Source organism: Mycteria americana, chromosome 3 (genome assembly GCF_035582795.1).
Source record: "Mycteria americana isolate JAX WOST 10 ecotype Jacksonville Zoo and Gardens chromosome 3, USCA_MyAme_1.0, whole genome shotgun sequence".
NCBI lineage: Eukaryota > Metazoa > Chordata > Aves > Ciconiiformes > Ciconiidae > Mycteria > Mycteria americana.
This window is the reverse complement of record NC_134367.1, coordinates 62,749,269-62,767,504: the sequence shown is the minus strand read 5'-3', so window position 1 is coordinate 62,767,504 and position 18,236 is coordinate 62,749,269. Positions and strand designations below refer to the sequence as shown.

Sequence of the window (18,236 nt, the reverse complement as noted above, 5' to 3'; positions counted from 1 at the left end):
TGGGTTTTATGGCTTTCATATCCTTTGAATATATATATATACACACACACACACACACACATATATATACACATATAAACACACACTCTTTCAGTCTGACCATAGTGTCCAAGTTCTAGGTCAAATAGTAGTTGTTTAATATTTTAGATCAAGATTAAATTATGAAACATGTAATTACATGAAAGGAAGAGAAAGTGGCATTCCAAATCTTATTTCAGTGAAATAATCTTTGGTTTGATTTATTATGAGAATTTTTATATAATTAAGGTAGTAAGTAGATCTTATCAGCAGATTACTTCAGGCTAGTACTGTCTCCCAAAAGATGCCAGTCACTTCAGTACAAAAGTGTGAGAGGCTGTTCTCTATCAGAAAGTTCAACTGTAATCACTTTTGCCAGTAGAAGATGCAACACCAACTATTATAAACTGCATGACTCCTTCAGGCACACTTTCTGAAGGTTTGGGAATTGTTTTAAGTAGAAACTCCCTGTTTCATGCTGGATTGATGGATACCCCAGAAATAAGCTTATTTAATACTGGGGTATGGTGTCCCTTTGGAAAGAAGACAATGTTCCTTGTAGGACAGTTTATATATGGAAACCATACTTCCAGCCAGTCAGTTGTAAGACATTAAAATTTGCTTAGTTCTATTTTGTAATTCCAATAAAGTTTGCAAACACTTGAAAACCGTGTTCATAGTACCTGAAGACTTTAGCTTTGTATCTCAAAGGTTGTGTAGGTGATATTTTTGAAGTTCTTCTAGCTAGTAGCACTGAAGACAGATTCTAGTAATTAGGCTTGGTTCCCTTGCACAGCTGCATTCCAATCCTAAAAAACCCTCTACTCTTCAGCAGATGCTTTCACAGGACAGGAGCTTTAAGCTGTTCTTGGATTCAATTCTTTGTAAACTTTGGAGGAAAAAGAGGAATGCAGTGAATTAAACAGCTGGTGAAGTCTGTCTGGCTTTCTGATGCTTCACTTCTACTTGTTGCTTCCAGTCCTAGTCATTTCTCTTTGAAATTTGTCTCGTTGCTTTTTGTTCTAGTCATACGAGATGGCTGTGTAAGGTCATGAGAAGTTTCTATGGCCATATAAGCTGCTAGTTTAGAATATCATGATTTTCATTTATGGGTTCAGTAAGCTAAAGATGTGACCAAGCAACATGATACGATTCAGCATGTTCTGCAAAATGGTACCTAATACGACACCCCCAGCAAGTAGACTTTTAAGTGAGTATTAGAACCGCAATGTGTTGGTAGTTATGTGGAGAATTAATATTTGTTATAGAAGGTGATAGGTTTCCTCACTAAAGTCAACTCCTCCTTTACATTTCTGTCTTATGCTTTGCATTAGAGTATCCATTGGTTTGGAATGGGGGAAAAATAGTTGTTCTGGACTACACTTGTGAATGTAGTTGTTATATTTTACGTGATGTTGTAACTAACTGATTAGCTGTGGTGCCTAGACTGAATATCATCGGAGTTAGGAAGAGTGGTTAAAATTTGTACCTCTCCTAAAACCAGACATCTAGATATATCTTTCAGATTGATCTAAGGACAAAACAGTGGCAATGTTATGGCATTTCCCAGACCCAGCTGATTCCTTGAAAATATTCCCATTTTTGTCTAATGTAAATTGTTCAATTTTTGATGTAATGTGTGTACTACAAGTCACGCAGTAGTGCAGGCTTCTGCTTGAAGCCTTTTGTCTTCTCTTGTGCTGTTTCATTTTCCAGTGTCCGTTAGTCAGTCCCTACATGATTTGATTGTGGATTTCATTCGGCTTCGTAGTAGTTTAATTGCTTATTGTGTACAAGTCCTTTTGTGTACTGTCGTATAATACTGGAGGAATACTGCTTGCCTGTCCTTCAAGATCTTGTGAAACTAATAGAGAAGACTAAAAAAAGCTGCCTGTTTTTAAGACTTTCAGAAGTTTCATCACAACTTAAGTCTTATTTCATGCATTAGTACAGCTTTCTTCAAACCTGTTCTCTAATAAAACTCTTCCTATCAGCTAAGAAATTCTTATTTGTTGTTTATCAATATGAAATACTCCTTGGGAATGTTTTGCTGCAGTTTGCTGGAATTTTCCAAGTTTGTGTTTTATAGTTGTTAGTAATGTAAGCTTTCTGAAGCCTCTGTTTGTTAAATAATTCCTATACTTGATGTTAAAATCAAACAATTTCAGTGCATGTTTCTTAAAGTACAGTATTTTAGCCCTACAGGGATCTCTCCCTGACAGTGTCAAGTGTAGACCACTTCACCATGAATTAAGGCAACTGTAAAAAAACAATAGTGAAGCCTTTGTTAATGTTAGCGAAGTCTACTTATTTTTTTATGCTGTGTTTACAGAAGAGAAAATTTTATCAGAATAAACAAAACATGAACATGAAAAATATACTACAGAATAATTGCTGTCCAAACACATTGCATAGGGCTGTGCATACTTATGTTCTAAAGTTGCAGGAATTTTGTCACCTAAAAGTTCTTGAGAAGTATTTTTATTTATATATTCTTATCACTATACATGGACAAATATATATAGAAATTATATATAAAACAAAAATTTGTGTAGATGGTGTAGTAACCCTGGAGTTCTTTTTTGATTTTTCACATAAATCGGGATGTTTAAATCTGAATGGTATCCCTGTATTAATTGAAGGCTATATGAATTTTATTTTCCTGGGCTTTTTCCCCATCCAAAAATGATACTTAAATGAAGCTGTGGCTTACCACAGATTTAAAAAGATGCCATTTTGCATTTACAACTGAAAAATTCTATTCTGAAGTATTTTAAGTGTATCATGGTTCAGTTAAGTTGGTTGGCAAGAAATATGTTTTCTGATTATTTGTAATAAATAAGAGTTTGCTGTAAGAACAGAAGCAAAAATTAAGGGGGGGACAAAGTGGAGTAGAAACAATCTGTTTATGTTCATTTGAATCATTTATAGGACATGAGCAGTGCTGACTGCAATTTTATAAATGAATTCATGTTCTTAAATACATGTAGAGCTTTTTATGCTCTACTACTGTACCAAAATACTAAGTCTCAGAAAGGTGCTTCAACTGATAACTGAAATTTCAGTTTGTGCTCTCTGCAGTGGGTCCTAGTAGATCAATTTCTGATACTGACCTTTTCTTTAGTCTTCCTTTAATATTTAGCGTTTCGGTAAACGTTGGTTTATTTCTACTTTACAAAGTAACAGAAATGATACAAGATTAAAAAGCAAATAAATGAAAACTCTGCAGTCTAAGCACAAAGTGCAAAGCCCAGTTTACCTTGGTTGACTTTCTAGTAAATCAGGTTTTAGTTTGGAGCAATTTCCATGGTTGAAACATTTCCTGATGCCTCTTCCAGTTTTTGCTATACACTGTAGACCAACTTCATTATATTTTATTTACATTAGAGACACTTCTTTAAATATATATACTTGCTAATAAGGAAGTAAAACTGAAAAATACCTTGTTTTCACTGCTGTTATTGTACAGACAGCTTTTGGTAGAATCCTGTCTTTTTCTAAGTGCCATCTTAAACCTTCATGATAAATCAGTAATAAAATCTGAGCTAATACACTATTTCTTGGGGTCTTTTCTGTTTGAGTTACAATCACATTCCTTTTTTCTTGTAGAACTGCATCAATTTGTATTCACATAACTTAAAAGGAGTGTGAAAGAAACCAAAATATTACCCAGCAACTTACTCTCTGTTAAATTTTGTCATTATTAATTCTTATTGCATGTGTCTTTATACAGGACAATAGGTGGGAAAAGGCATAAAAGGAGATTAAAGCCATGATTCAGTAGCTTCAGTGTCAGCATGCAGATCAATGCTGCAGTTAGTATAAGCTGATAGGATCTCAGCAGTAACTAAATACCAAAACTTTTGTGGCCAATTAGTACATACAATACTACACAATTAATTTGTACCAGTGGTGTTAATTGTAATGTAAGAGGACTTGATATTTGAGTTCAGATATTATATACCTTAGCTTCACTAGAATCTTAATGGATAATCTTGAAGTGGATAGTAATGCCTTGTTTCTTTAAAGAAAAAAAAAAAGTACTGATGCACTATTCTTAGTCCATAAGCTGTTTTAGTCAGAAAAGCTTTACTTTTCCAGCTTGATCATCTTCTTATCAGTAAGCAGTTAATGGCAAAAGCCTGGAGATGCAATTTGGAAATTAATGGAAAAAGGGAGGGTCAGGCTGGGAACATTTAAACTAGAGATACAAGTCCCATGGGACCTTATGGGATGCACCCATGAGTGCTGAGTGAGCTGGCTGGTGTTACTGCAAGGCCATTCTTGATCATCTTTGAAAGATCCCAGCAGTCAGGGGAGCTTCCTGGGATTTGGGGGGGGGGGAGCAAATGTAATTCCTATTTTCAAGAAGGAAGATGTAGGAAATGTCAGGCTGATCAGCCTCACCTCAATTTAACCTCTTGAGTATTAAGGGAGATTCAATTTATTTCTTTTTTTTATGTCATCTTAGGTTCTCAAAATTAATAGTTTTGTATGTGGTTCTTTTAGCAAGATGGTCACTTCTCACTTTTTTTCACTTCAGGAAAAAGCAGTTCTATAAAGTCTCATCCATTTATTACTGTTGTCCAAGTACCTGTTTTTCTCTAGCTTTTTTGAAGTAAGACAATAAGTCTCTAAATAAGGAAGAACTTTCTTAGGCTTGTTCCACACTTGTACAATCGGAAGACTGTACTTTGAGACTTTATACTGTCTGGGAGTACAAAATGAGTTCAGGCATAATATCCCTAGCAGTCCCTATTACACAGCTTCTAAAATAGCAGCTCTCTTCTGTGACTGCTCATTGAACTCCATTATCTAGGCCAGTTGTTTAGTCTGACACCTATGTTTTTATTTCCCTCTATTTTCCTTTATTTTAAAAAGTAATCTTAGTATAGATTCAGGTGCTAGCTGTCTTCCTGTGTCTCACTTCTGACTTTTTTTACTTTTAATTTCTTTTCTTTTTTCTGTCCATCTTGTTTTTCTTTTTTTCCTGAAAGAACAGAATATCCAGTGACAATAGTCTGTGTACTTAGGAAGAAATGCAATTTCAGTAGACCAGAAACTGCTCCGTAAGCTGCTGTCCACATGGTAGTTAGATTTCTATCCTGCTTATATTCCTTTTTGCTTTGTGAGCTTAACTTAGTTCTAGACATATTTGCGGCTACGTTTCTTCAGCTCCAGTGCTTTAAAACTGTTCAATATACTTAATTTTTTATAACATGGATTTTGAATTTTGGATATTGAAAGAATTAAACCTTGTTTCATATAACATCTTATACAAAAAACAGCTCTCCCCCCCGCCCCGCCCCCTCCCAAACCGTTGAAGCTGGTTTTGTTCTTTAGTTTGCAAAGTTACATGTTTGATACAAATTAAATTAGATTAATTTCTCAAACAAAGTTGACTGGATATAGAAATAATTTTTTCAAACTTAAAAAAATGGATATTTCAATTCGATAAGATGCTAGTGAGGTTTTGTAGAATATATAAAATAACTGTATTGGAAAAGAGTTTACAGTTTTTGGTTAAGGCTGGTGTTTAACAAAAGAAGTTCATCTGGAATTAGTTTTTTAAAGTGTATTATCTCTGAGATTTAGACTAAGCAGCAAAAGCTCTATAGAGGTTGCTGTGGACCAGGCTCTCCATGCTTCACTAAACATTTTTAGGAATTTAGTATTTATCAAGTGACAATTGGATATCCTAACTTGCTGAAAGTTGAGTTCAGCTATATTCCTAAATGCTTGAATTCTGTAATACGAAGCTGAGATAGCTAGGGGGATTAATTTAAGTGAATAGGTGAAGTCCTATTATTGTGATACAACTGAAGCCAATTTGTGTATGTTGAGATATCTGTTTTCTGTCCGGGTTACCACAGATTGGTTTTTGTAATAGTAATCCAGATATTGCTCAAGGATGATCTTGTCTTGGCAGTTGAGAGCTGTATGATGAGATGTGTGGCAGTGGCTTTGTTTTTAACTGAGGGAGTGAGGGAAAAGAATTTTCAAGGCAAGATTGAGAAAATTATAATCTTCAGCAAATGTTTGTTGGTTACATGAAGGAGGTTTACTGTTTTGAGTGAAAGGTACTCATATCTAATCCTTGATGTGTTTTCATGACCAAACTCAAATGTTACAATTTTATCCTTCAATACCTCTCAGCCTGTTAAGTGTTCTGCAGCATCTGTGTTCAAAAACATCAAAAATTGTATTTAAGTATGTGTATTATCAACATAGTTCAGCTCAAAGAGGGCAGAGTTAAGTTGCTTCAAGAACAGCCTTCCCTTAACACAGTTTTTACTGTTTTCCAGAAGTTGCAGTGTAGCTAAGTGTTGTGCTCTTGAGTGGACACAAGTTGCTGCAAGGTCCACTCACTTCATGTTCTTGATCTATTTAATTAAGATTGGCCTTTCAAAATGATTATTTAGCATTTGAAGTACCAAATTTGATCACTTAAACTCAGTTTCTTTTACTGTAATTCTTTAGTGCAGCCAGTGACTATTCAATTCAGCTGAAATGGTTTTGCTCTCCTTTCTTGACTCTTTTCTTTCTTACAAAAGATCTCAATATGAGAGTTCTTGGGGAAAAAAGAATCAGGAACGATATAAGTTTGTATTGCACTCAATTAAGGATATTTTTTTAAAGCTCTATCATCCCATGGAATAGCTTGTCCGTTCGTGCATTTTTCTGGTGTATTTGAACAAACGTCATAGTTTTTCTTTACAAGTGCTAATTTATTTTGGAACCATGAGAAAAGTGAAAGAGATGAACTGTTCCCAAAGATCATCTGAGGAAAACTATGTTCTCAGCCTAATGATGGGTATAGCTTGTCTTATGTCATCCTCTGGCAGGGGTGGGGGGAATTGTATTTTAGATTTCTTTCTTTTTTTTTTTTTTTTTCCTTTGCAGGAAAAAAGAAGCCTGAACCTTACCTTTTTTTTTTCTTTTTTTTCCTTCGAGGCAAGCATTAGTGATCATTCATATTGTTTGAGGAAATATACTTCCCAGAACAAAGTTTATGCATTTCACCAGGTCTATGGCTCTATCTGATTTCTTCACAGCCTACTTATTCTGTTATTTTATACATGTACCTGAGTTCCTGCCTTCTCTATATACCTGGTATGTCTGGAAGAGGAAGTAATGGGACTCTGAAGGGTGCACGTAATAGATGTGATGAGTGGGGGAGGATGGAAGATAAATTTCCTGCCAACTTCAGGTCCAGTTTACACACAAAACTACTCCAAGCCTCTTTTTTGTGGTACTAGAGACTCAGTAGTTGTCTGAATACATTCTGCATCCTTTAAGATTTCTGTTACAGAGTTTCTTGATATCATTACTTGGAGAGAGTAATGAAGATGCCCAGGAACTCTGAAGTTCTGTCTTCAGCCTGTTGCATCTTGGAGGGCTCTGTCATGATCAGCTGTGTTGCGTGCAATGTGAGCCTTCCTTATATGCCTCTGGTAACACACACTTCTTAAAGTCACTGGTGTTACTTATTCCAACTTTCTGGTTTATTACCTATAAATAATGGTGAATTGCAAAAGTTTTCCTTCAGAGATGATGTTTGGTATTGAAGTGTTTGACGCTCTGAGTGGTTGAGACTGGCATGCATCTAAGTTATTTTTCTTTGAGTACTTATTAACTTGTTTTATGCACGGAATACTGATTTATATGCAGCAGAAATGGTATTTCTGTGCGGTTGCCACTGCTTGCACATGGCATTATAGGTAATCGTTTCTGAGAAGCTGACATTTCTTCACTGAAGTAAAAGCTGGCTGCTAGCCTATACACAGATTAAGAAAAGTTGACTTTTTTTGAATAGCCTCATTTAGCTGCTTTAGGGTAAGAGTTCTGCACTTTAATATTAAAAGACAAAACCATCTTTTAACACAGAGTAGTGTTAAATTTGGGGAGAAAATGTAGGTTTATCTGCAGATGATTCACATGAATCTTTTTTCCAAAGCGTCTTCCTCCCCCACCCCAGAGCAGTTAGTCAGGTTGACTTTCAGGGGCTGGAATAAGAGGCATACAATTTGCTGAGGTGAAAATGCAGTATGTCTGTGACAGTAACCAGTAGACAGGGACAGTAAGTAGATTGCAGTGTCTTGCTAGCTCTTCTGTTCTTGGATTGAATATTTTGTTTGTTTGTTTGTTTTTGTAGCTGAGCAACAGCTGTGAAGATATTCTGGGATTTGCTTTGATCATGGAGTTTCACAAGTGCATTGTGGAATAGCAATGCAAAACTTATTCCTGTTTATACAGGAAAAATGGGAGTGCTCTAGGGCTTCTTCTCCCTATCCGCTGTAGGCAAGGGTTAATGCTATGTTATCATCAGCTGAAAAAGGCAGGGGTAGAAGTAGGTTTTTCATAAGGGAATCATATATCCTGTCACTCTACCCCCCCCCCCCCCCCCCCCCCCCCCCCGGAATCTTCAGAAAGGAGTTGAATTTTGGGAGCAGATATTTATAAGGAACTCTGATGAATCTATACTATCAAACCAACCAAACAAAAAGATAAACCAGCACTAATTGCAATGCAGTTATAAACTTAGTTATATCACTACAAAATTTGCATGGATGTGCACTTTGTTCTAACTGGAATTATTTTAGTTTATTTGAATGGATTAGGTACATGTGCAAACTTAGCATGTATTATATGAATAAAATTGGGATTTATTACAATTTAAAGTCTAGTTAAAATTAAATTGATGTAACTTCTGCATAACAACACATTTTCTCAGAATCTAGATTGAGTCAAAGCACTTTTTGGAAAAAAGTATATTTATGTGACATGCAGAATGCATTGAGACATATTTCAGAGTAAACAAAAATTGGTTTATGTGACAAAATGTTTCTAAAAGCTAATTCCTGTTTGTGTCTTCTCGCTGACATGTGTCATTTGTTGGTGAGTGCCACAGAACAGAAACTGATAGGAGATGCTCAGTTAGAAAAAAAAATAGCTTTAACATGTTGAGATAGCAAGCTTATATATGAAATTGTTTGCAGAGGAAAAAAAACCCACAGTTCACTTATGGTGAATCAGCATGTTTTTACTGTGATATAGAGACATCTTTGCAAATGACTATAATTTGATGCTGTTCTTCTGTAGTTCAGAATTTGTCATCAAATGTTGCTGCAGGAGTACAGGTACATTTGTACCCTTCTTGTTTCTTTGCCACTTATATGTTTTGTATATTGATAATTACTTTAAGTTCTTTTTTGCAGCCACCTAGTGTTGTTTGACAAGGGAATTATTTCTTCTGGCTTGTTTTTGCATGTCTTTCCTGTTGCCCAGGGCATGCCTGACATGGTTGATGTTTGGCTTCCAACAAAAAGCACATCTCGGATATTTCTCTTTTTTGAGGGTTACTTTGTAAATTTATTTATCACCTCTGAGAGTACTCTGTTTGTTCTTTTGCCCTTAGAACTCTTTATTTTGCCTTATTATGTCTTCTGACTGGTGTCAACTTGCTAGTTTGAACTTTAAGTCAATAATTCTTTTTCTACAGAACTGTTTAAACAGATATTTCAGCTTCTCTTGTGATGATTTCTTTCAGTTTTTTTCTCATTTATCTTTGTACTTTTATTACTTTGCTTCTGTAGATGCAAATTTGAAGGACCTGGTTTATAGTCTTTTTCTTGAGTACAGCTTCTCCAAATATGTTTGGTCTGGATGCCACTTTAGGTGCAACCTTTAAGGTACTCCACTACTGCCCAGAAAAGTCCATGACCTGTCAGCATAATGAAGCTAAGCCTTGTACCAGGTGAAACCTATTGTCAGTTCATTTTAATTTGAAATTCTCACTGCAATGTTTCATGGTCTTTGACTTTTGCCAGAAATGAACTGTAGTCAATGCTACCATCAGGGTCTCTGGGTTGGTATCTTGTATAGTTGATAAAATATGTCTCTGTGGTCTGTAAATGATCACTCTGTATCTTGGCTACTTGCTCTGAGGAATTAAAAACTTCAAGTGGGAGTAGTGTCATGAACTTTGATACCAGCCATTCTTCAAACTTGCTTTATTTTGGTTTTTGGGAACCCAGAAAGTTTTATAAGGAAGCAAAATAACCTCCATTGAAATGTTACATTTAGGCCCTTTAACTGTTAGTCTAAAATATATAAAGTTCCTTAAGTCCACAGGTTCCATATTAACAAAATAGGTTGATTTTCTGTGTTCTGTAGCTTTAAAGTAAAAATGTCCAAAGCTCTTTATCTCTAGGAAACTTCTGAAATATATCACGATACTAAAGAAGATGAGTTATGTGTACACAATATGTGCATACTTAGAGCATGAGCAATTAATTCAATTTATTTTAACCTTAAAACTATTGTAACTCTTTGAGGCTACGTGGATGTTATCTCTGACTCTTCAGAGTAATGTGTGAATGCCTGGATAGGAGGAAAGAGGAAGAAACTGTTGTCTGATTAGTTCTGGAGGAGGAGCATGACTTAAAACAACTTTCATAGGCTGTGAACTGTTAGGAATTTCAGTTACTTTTTATTGCTTTCTTTAAAGAGAGTTCAGTTCAGTTATAGGGATAACAACATGTAAGTGTATCAAGAGAGACTTGTCAAAGTATGTGAGGATGAAAGATATTGAGTGATACTTGCCAAAAATTGTAAATGACTGAATCTTTGTGCTGACTTGAAATGACAGAACCATATTAAAGGATAAAATAACTTAGGTTCATGGTTCAATAGCGTAATATTTATAAGATGTAATGGCAGTTGAGTTTTAATAGCTTGAGTGAGCAGACTGTTGGAATGTTTGAGACTTATTTTGTAGAAGTAATTTTTAATTTTTTTTAGCACAGTGCAAATGATATAATTGCAATGTAATCCTTTCCTCATAATTGACATCTGTGGGAGCAGGTGTAAGTTATTAATCTTTTAGGGTGATCTGCATGTGCCTCTTGCTTTCATGGGGGGGAATCAACTTGCTTTTTTTTCGCTTGTTCTGTGGTTTCTTAGGTAGTTGAGAGGAAATTTCGTCATTAAATTTGGGATCATTAATTTTGGTATCTGCGATAAAGACTTGTTCAGATTTTCTGCTTTAAATATAATCTGAGTTTTAGTAGAGGATAACACAGTTTAAACAAACAAAAAAGTGCTAACTGCGTAATGATTACTAGTTAGAAGCAAACGAAGATCCTATTGGGTTTGTTTACTGCATTCAGTCAGTGGTCTAATTAAATATTTATAACAAAAGGATTTAAAGGATGCCAGCGTTGACCATATTTTATGCACATATGAACAAATGAAATATATTGGAATTGACATAGATTCTATGGTTACTTACAGTTTGTTAATACAAAGTAAAAACATGTTTGCTTAATGTACAATGAAGATCAGTTTTTAACCCTGAATTAAGAAAAGTCTGAATGAACTTGATATGGAACAGATGTTTAATTGTAGTTGAGTTTGGATTTGCAAATATTTTTCCTGACTGCTCAGATGTGTAGACTAGTGTTTGAATAAACCTAAGTGGTCTGTTTAAAGTATGACATCTTTTATTTAGAAAAAGAAAAATAGGGATGAAATTAAATTTGACACATTTTTTTAAATATTGGTCTAGGTTCAACAGACACCACTGAAAGTAATGTTTATGTGTGAAGTCATCTCAAAGCCAGAAGATGCTCTCTACATCTCTGCAAAGTTCATGCAGAGGGAACCAAAATCCTTTCCTTCACCTCTGGCATCACCACAACCAAATGAACGTATATGATATAAATGCCCTTATTTACATAGTCTGAAAGTACATACCAATTTTGGCACCAACATACAAAATGACAAGAAAAGAACCTTTCTTGCTCTTTCAGTACTCAAAATACTAAATCCTGAAGGAAGATGATTTGCCAGGGTTTTAGATAAGATCTGAACATCTTCCCACAAATCAGAGTAGGCAAGTAACTCTCAGCAAAGGTTAAAGTCACAAATGAGCTCTGAAAGTTTTACCCCATGTCTGAAGTGGGTTTTCTATCCCTTATAAAGACAGCCAACTGCGCAGCTTGGTTTCAGTGGGGAAAAAGGCATGTCACGGTGATAGCAGCAATGGGCTATTTTTACAGTTTGGAAGAGTCATCGTGTGCCTCCCTGTGCCTTGGGTACTAATCCAAGTGTTCTAGGTCTGAAAATGACCAACCTTTCCACCACACCAGTGTAACTTCTGCTCACTTGTTTTTTAAAGCCTGTCTTAAGTCCATGGTGGTCTGTTGGCATTGGCTATCCCAACCTATGGCTCTGGTTACACTTTGGCTTTCCTCCAGGGTGCAGCTGCCAAAATCACCCCTGGAAAAGGGTTTGTGTCCAGCCAGATCAAGCCCCTGGTCCTCCTCACTGCGTGGCAGTGATGGATGTAAGCTCTGGTGCAGAGAGGGGATGGCTTAATAAGGGTGGTCTCAGGGCTGCAGGGTTGGTTTCTGCCATGGTCTGAGAGAAGAGTAACAGCACTAGGTTTGTCCTTGGGATCTGAGTGGCAGAGGATGCATTGGGGATGCCCAGCAGCTGTGCCCAGTGCGTGGCCACCAAGGGCAGGGACAGCCTCCTGCGCAGAGGGACTGCCTCACGGCCAGCACCCCAAAGGCCTTTCTCCGAAGGATGCTAGGGGGAGGGGTGGTGGGTGGGGCTGTGGGGGGCCCTGTCACCCCCATGTCACAGTGCCACCACCCAGCAATGCAGCAATCACAATGACCTGGGGCAGGATAAAGGGGGCATCCTCCCATGTCCTGCTGCCAGCCTGCCTGGCTTTGCTGTTGGGACAGAGCTGGCCCAGGCACAGCCCGAAGACATCCGAGAGGAAGTCCTTGAGGAACCAGTGGAATTAGTCGGAGGAGGGGGCTGAGGGAGGAAGACTAGAGGCTGGACGAGGCTGCTGGAGGTTCTCTGCTGCAAGGCCAGCTACCAGCAGAGCCACATTCAAAGCTCATCTGATGGACTGAAATCCTGCCTCAGCCTTTGGGGAACAGATGCCAGCTCCTCAGGACATGAGAATAACCGCCAATACTTAGAGGTGCCTAAGGCCATCAGGCCTTTTCAGCTAGATAGCAGTGGCAAGACCAAGGGAATGCCTTCTTGAGGAGCACTGTAGAGCCTGCTGTTCTCATCCTCTGTAGAACCAGGGGCAGCAGCCATAAGAATGGTATGCATAGATGTTGCAAGGGGTCCCAGTGCTTTGGAGCACCCACTGGTGTCCTGCCAGGCGTGGGAAGGATTCTTGCTCCCAAGGTCGATCAGGTTGGGGGCATTTTGCGGCTCTTGGAAGCCCCTGAGGTGGCTCCACGTTGAGGGATTGGGCATCTCCTGGGAGGCGTGACCAGCCTGTGGGACTGGGCAGGCAGGTCTTGCTCACATGCTCAGGGAATAGCTGATCTCCAGCGCTGGGGTCAGGAAGGAATTTTCCCTTGGGGCAGATTGGCACTGGTCTTCGGGGGTTTTTTTGCCTTCCTCTGCAGCATTCAGCATGACCACTTGTCAGGGCTTGTCTGGTGCATTTTGGCTAGGTTACTGCCTGCTGCTCATGCACCATGAAGATGGCCCCTTGTGCCCTGCAGCTGAGGTGAGCAAGGCTCCCCCCCCCCCCCCCCCCCCCAGGGTGGTCTGGCAGTGGTCCCTGGGGGTTTTTTGCCTTCCTCTGCAGCACTGAGCACAGCCCCTTGCCAGGGCTCCTTTGGGCTATATTGGTTAGGTTCTTGCCTGCTGCTCTTGCATCTCCAAGGTGCCACTTGTGCCCTGGCGCTCTCTGGCCCTCTTTGCCAGTGCAAGTTTGTAGCGAGAGTGAGCTCTGGTATTCCCTTGGTTCCATTTCCCCAGGTGTTCTTGCCTGTGCAAAACAGCCTGGGCTTGGAAGGGCTCCAGGCTTGCTGCACCATCAGGAGCTCTCCCTGCATGCAATATAAGTGTGGGGCAGGCTTCACTGCCACAAAGCACAGCGGAGCAATTTTTTTTCAGCCAAAAAGTATGCTTGTCATTGATATGTGTCATACTTTTGAAAATACCCCAGGGTACCACACATCTCTTCTTCTTTTGTGTGTGATTGGTACTGATCCTCCTTCTTCAAGTTCTTATTCCTCAGGAAACAGGGACTGCTTGGCCTGTATTCCTGCTTCTAGTTTCTGTGACTTGCCTTTGCCAGACTGCAAGGCATGTTTTTTTTTTCAAGCTAAACTGAAGAATGCATCAGCCTGCTCCTGGCTACACGTGTGTTAATGCTTGTGAACATTGGCTCTAAACAGATTCAGAAAAATAAAATAAATAAAATCAAATCCTGTTTCCACTTGTAACCTTTGTGATATGTGTTCTTGAAAGTGTTTTTGGAGCTGAAGAAACTCCAGGCACTTCAGGCAAATAACAGTCTCATCATTATTCAACTCATGGTAAGCACAGGGAATAGAAGTTAGGCTATGTTATGCATATAGTTATGCATGACAAGTGCATCCCACCTAGGTCTGAGGGGTCTATCCAGGAAAGCAGCTCTCTGCAGTGCAGGTCCCAGGCCCATCCAGGAGACAGGGTCAGAGACAGGCACACCTACAACATCACTCAGGCAGGGACTGAGTCCCCAGGCTGAGCTGAGACATGTCCCCTGGCCCCTTAGCAGGAGACAGTGTGGGTGCAGGTCCCAGGGGATGCTGCTCCCAACCACTGATGCCAATGATTGCCCCCAGGACCCTGGTAGAAGTAGACTTGCACTGCTCATGTGCTCTCTCTTTAGACATTTACAGTTCTCCGCTTTGGAGACAGAGTATTGGGCTAGATGGAGTGCTGTTGTTCTCAGGCTCTTTTGTTTTATTACGTTTTTCCAAGGAAAAGGGCTTGGGCATTTCTGAAAATGAGTACGAGGAGGGAAAAAAAAAAGTCCATGGGGAAATAACAAGTATTGCTCACCTCAAAAAGGTTTGCAACCATTTAGTTCCTGTTTCAGGCTGAGGGCTTGATCTTTGAGCCTCACTAGTCAGAGATGTGGGTTTTTGCCATCCTGTGGAAACCCAGATAAACTGCATGAACACAGGAGACTTTCAAAAACCGTACTTCACACATGCTTTTTTCAAATCTGTTCTGATGGTTAAATTATCTTGAGATGATCCACAGCTCTCACCCCCATCAGAAGGTACTGCCTCCTTCCCACAGATGGACAGAGTACTGCCTAGGCTGGGACAGGATTAACCATTCAATCCCTTCTGCTCATGTGGAGCTGAGAAGAAATGTCATCAGAGGTTTCCTCAGCATGTACTGCTAGGGAAAGGAGGAGGGAGGAAGAAGAATAAAATAGAATATTTCTCAGTTGGAAGAGACTGACAATGATCATCTAGTCCAACTGCCTGACCACTTCAGGGCTGACCAAAAGTTAAAGCATGTTAAGGGTGTTGTCCAAATGCCCCTTAAACACAGGGTTAGGGCATCGACCACCTCTCTAGGAAGCCTGTTCCAGTGTTTGACCACCTTCTTGGTAATGAAATGCTTCCTGATGTCCAGTTTAAACCTCCCCTGGTACAGCTTTGAGCCATTCCCATGCGTCCTATCACCAGATCCCAGGGAGAAGAGCTCAGCACCTCCCTCTCCACTTCCCTCCTCAGGAAGCTGTAGAGAGCAATGAGGTTGCCCCTCAGCCTCCTAGACAAGCCCAAAGTCCTTAGCTGCTCCTCATAGGACATGCCTTCCAGCCCTTTCACCAGCTTTGTTGCCCTCCTCTGGACGCATTCAAGGACCTTCACAACCTTCTTAAGTTGTGGGGCCCAGAACTGCACACAGTACCCAAGGTGAGGCCGCACCAACGCTGAATACAGCAGGATGATCGCCTCTTTTGACCAGCTGGGTATGCTGTGTTTGATGCACCCCAGATGTGGTTTGTCCTCTCGGCTGCCAGGGCACGCTGCTGACTCATTGAGCCTGCTGCCGACCAGCACCCCCAGGTCCCTTTCTGCAGGGCTGCTCTCCAGCCACTCCCAATTTTACTTGTGCCCGGCATTACTCTGTCCTAGGTGCAGAATCCAGCATGTGTTCTTGTTAAATTTCATGCTACTGATGATTGCCTGATGCTCCAGGGATGGGGCATCTACCACCTCTATGGGCAACCTGTTCCAGTGTCTCACCACCCTCACTGTAAAAAACTTCTTCCTTCTATCTAGTCTGAATCTACCCTCTTCTAGTTTAAAACCATTACCCCTTGTCCTATCACAACAGGCCCTACTCAAAAGTCTTTCCCCATCTTTCTTATAAGCCCCCTTTCAGTACTGAGAGGCTGCAATAAGGTCTCCCCAGAGCCTTCTCTCCTCCAGGCTGAACAACCCCAACTCTCTCAGCCTTTCCTCATAGGAGAGGTGTTCCATCCCTCTGATCATTTTCATGGCCCTCCTCTGGACTTGCTCCAACAGGTCCATGTCTTTCTTGTGCTGAGAACTCCAGAGCTGGATGCAGTACTCCAGGTGAGGTCTCACCAGGGCAGAGTAAAGGGACAGAATCACCTTCTTCGACTTGCTGGCCACGTTTCTTTTGATGCAGCCCAGGATACGGTTGGCTTTCCGGGCTGCAAGCGCACATTGCTGGGTCATCTACATCCCTCTGCATGGCCTCTCATCCCTCAAGAGCACTTCCCAGTTTGGTATCATCAGCAAACTTGCTAATGGTGCATTCAACTCCTGCATCCAGATCATTGATAAAACTATGGAACAGAACTGGTAGCCATGACGAACATCGCTAGTGTTTATATTGCGTTTGTAGCTGGCAACTCTTTTATAGCCAAATGGATCCATAATGTCCTATTCTAATTCCCAACAGCATAGAAATTTCCATTCTATATGTCTGCTGCAATTGCTTTGCTCTGGTTTGGTCGTCTTGTGAGAAGGAGGTAAAGGACAGAAACCTTGTTACCCCTGGTTTTATGAAGTGGTTGTGTTATGAGGTGGCATCTGCAGTGTCTAAATACAGACTTGGAATCGGTACTGGAATAACCTTGGTTACATACATTCATTCTATGTTCTCACTTAAAAAAAAGCATAACGTGGGGGCAATACAGAATACTGCTGTTCTGAATACTGTTGTGTTTTAAACTACTGGCTCTGCAAGCCTGTCCTCGCTTCTCAGCCTCTTTGTATAGCTAGGCTGAATATGCTCCCCTTCTTGTGGGGCTGCATATGGGCTTATGCTTTTACTGCCATTTCAGCATTAGAATCTGGAATAGGGAGATTTCCTTGGTTTCAGTGCTAACATTTTCTGTGCTATATATGTATATATGTGAGTGTGTATACACCTATAAATAAATGCATATCTATACATACATATATAAGGTTAGCAATTATCATTTTACACATTGATTGTGACTATTACTTGACACCTCAACCAACTGGTAGAAAAAGAAATAGAATCCAGTGTAAAGAGTAACATTAAACTGAGCAAACCATGATGCTGCCTTCTTAGAGTCCCCTGCTCTTCTATTAAACAGTTTCTAACTTCTGAAATAACTGGATCACAACAGTTGTCTTCTCTGTGTAACTTCAGTTCTTGTTTAGAGATGCTCTCCTAGGAGCACGGGGTTTTCCAGAAAAATTATACATTATTGTATAATTTAAACTGTGTAGTAATGCCTGTCCCCAAAGGGACACTTGAAAAGTTTGGTTTTGGAAATTAAATACTTTTGCAGATTTTTAAAACTATATCACAATAGTAAAAAAAAATTAAAGAACTAGGAGTCTTAATTTTACAAGTAGGATTTTATAATGAGAACCATTGCTAATACTGAGAGGCTTCTTATGCTTTTGAATCCACAACAGAGCTCTATAAATGTCACTTTCTGATGCTGCAACTTCTTTGTATTGTGCTGCTGTCTGGAATGTAGACTAACATAACTTGGCCTTCATGGCATGCTGGTATTTTTCCTTATGTAGAAGAGCTATAAACTTACAAAAAGATGTTTAAAGATAGTGAACATTACCAGTGTATCCAAGTCTGTGTTTACTATGACTTCCTAAGAAGAAACCATGCAATATTTTACTGTTATACTTGCAATATATTTCCTGTAAATTTGGCTGCTTTATGTTTCTGTATGTCAAAGACTTGATATTAACTGTGGTTTTTAGTTTATGAACTTTGTAAAAAGCTACATAATTAGCAAATGACTCCAGATATGGACTTAATGATAGCATGCATTATTTCTGCACTAATCTGTAGATTTCCCTTACTGAAATATGTATACGTGGAACTTGCCTTTGCAAGGTGTGATCACTGACGCG

The 18,236-nt window shown here is 39.5% G+C and overlaps 1 protein-coding gene across 7 annotated transcripts in view; it reads left to right on the top strand.

The window, feature by feature from the left end:
• EPB41L2 (erythrocyte membrane protein band 4.1 like 2) overlaps nt 1-18,236 on the top strand; it is a 126,996-nt gene that overhangs the window by 53,782 nt on the left and 54,978 nt on the right. The gene's annotated exons all lie outside the window — the stretch shown is intronic.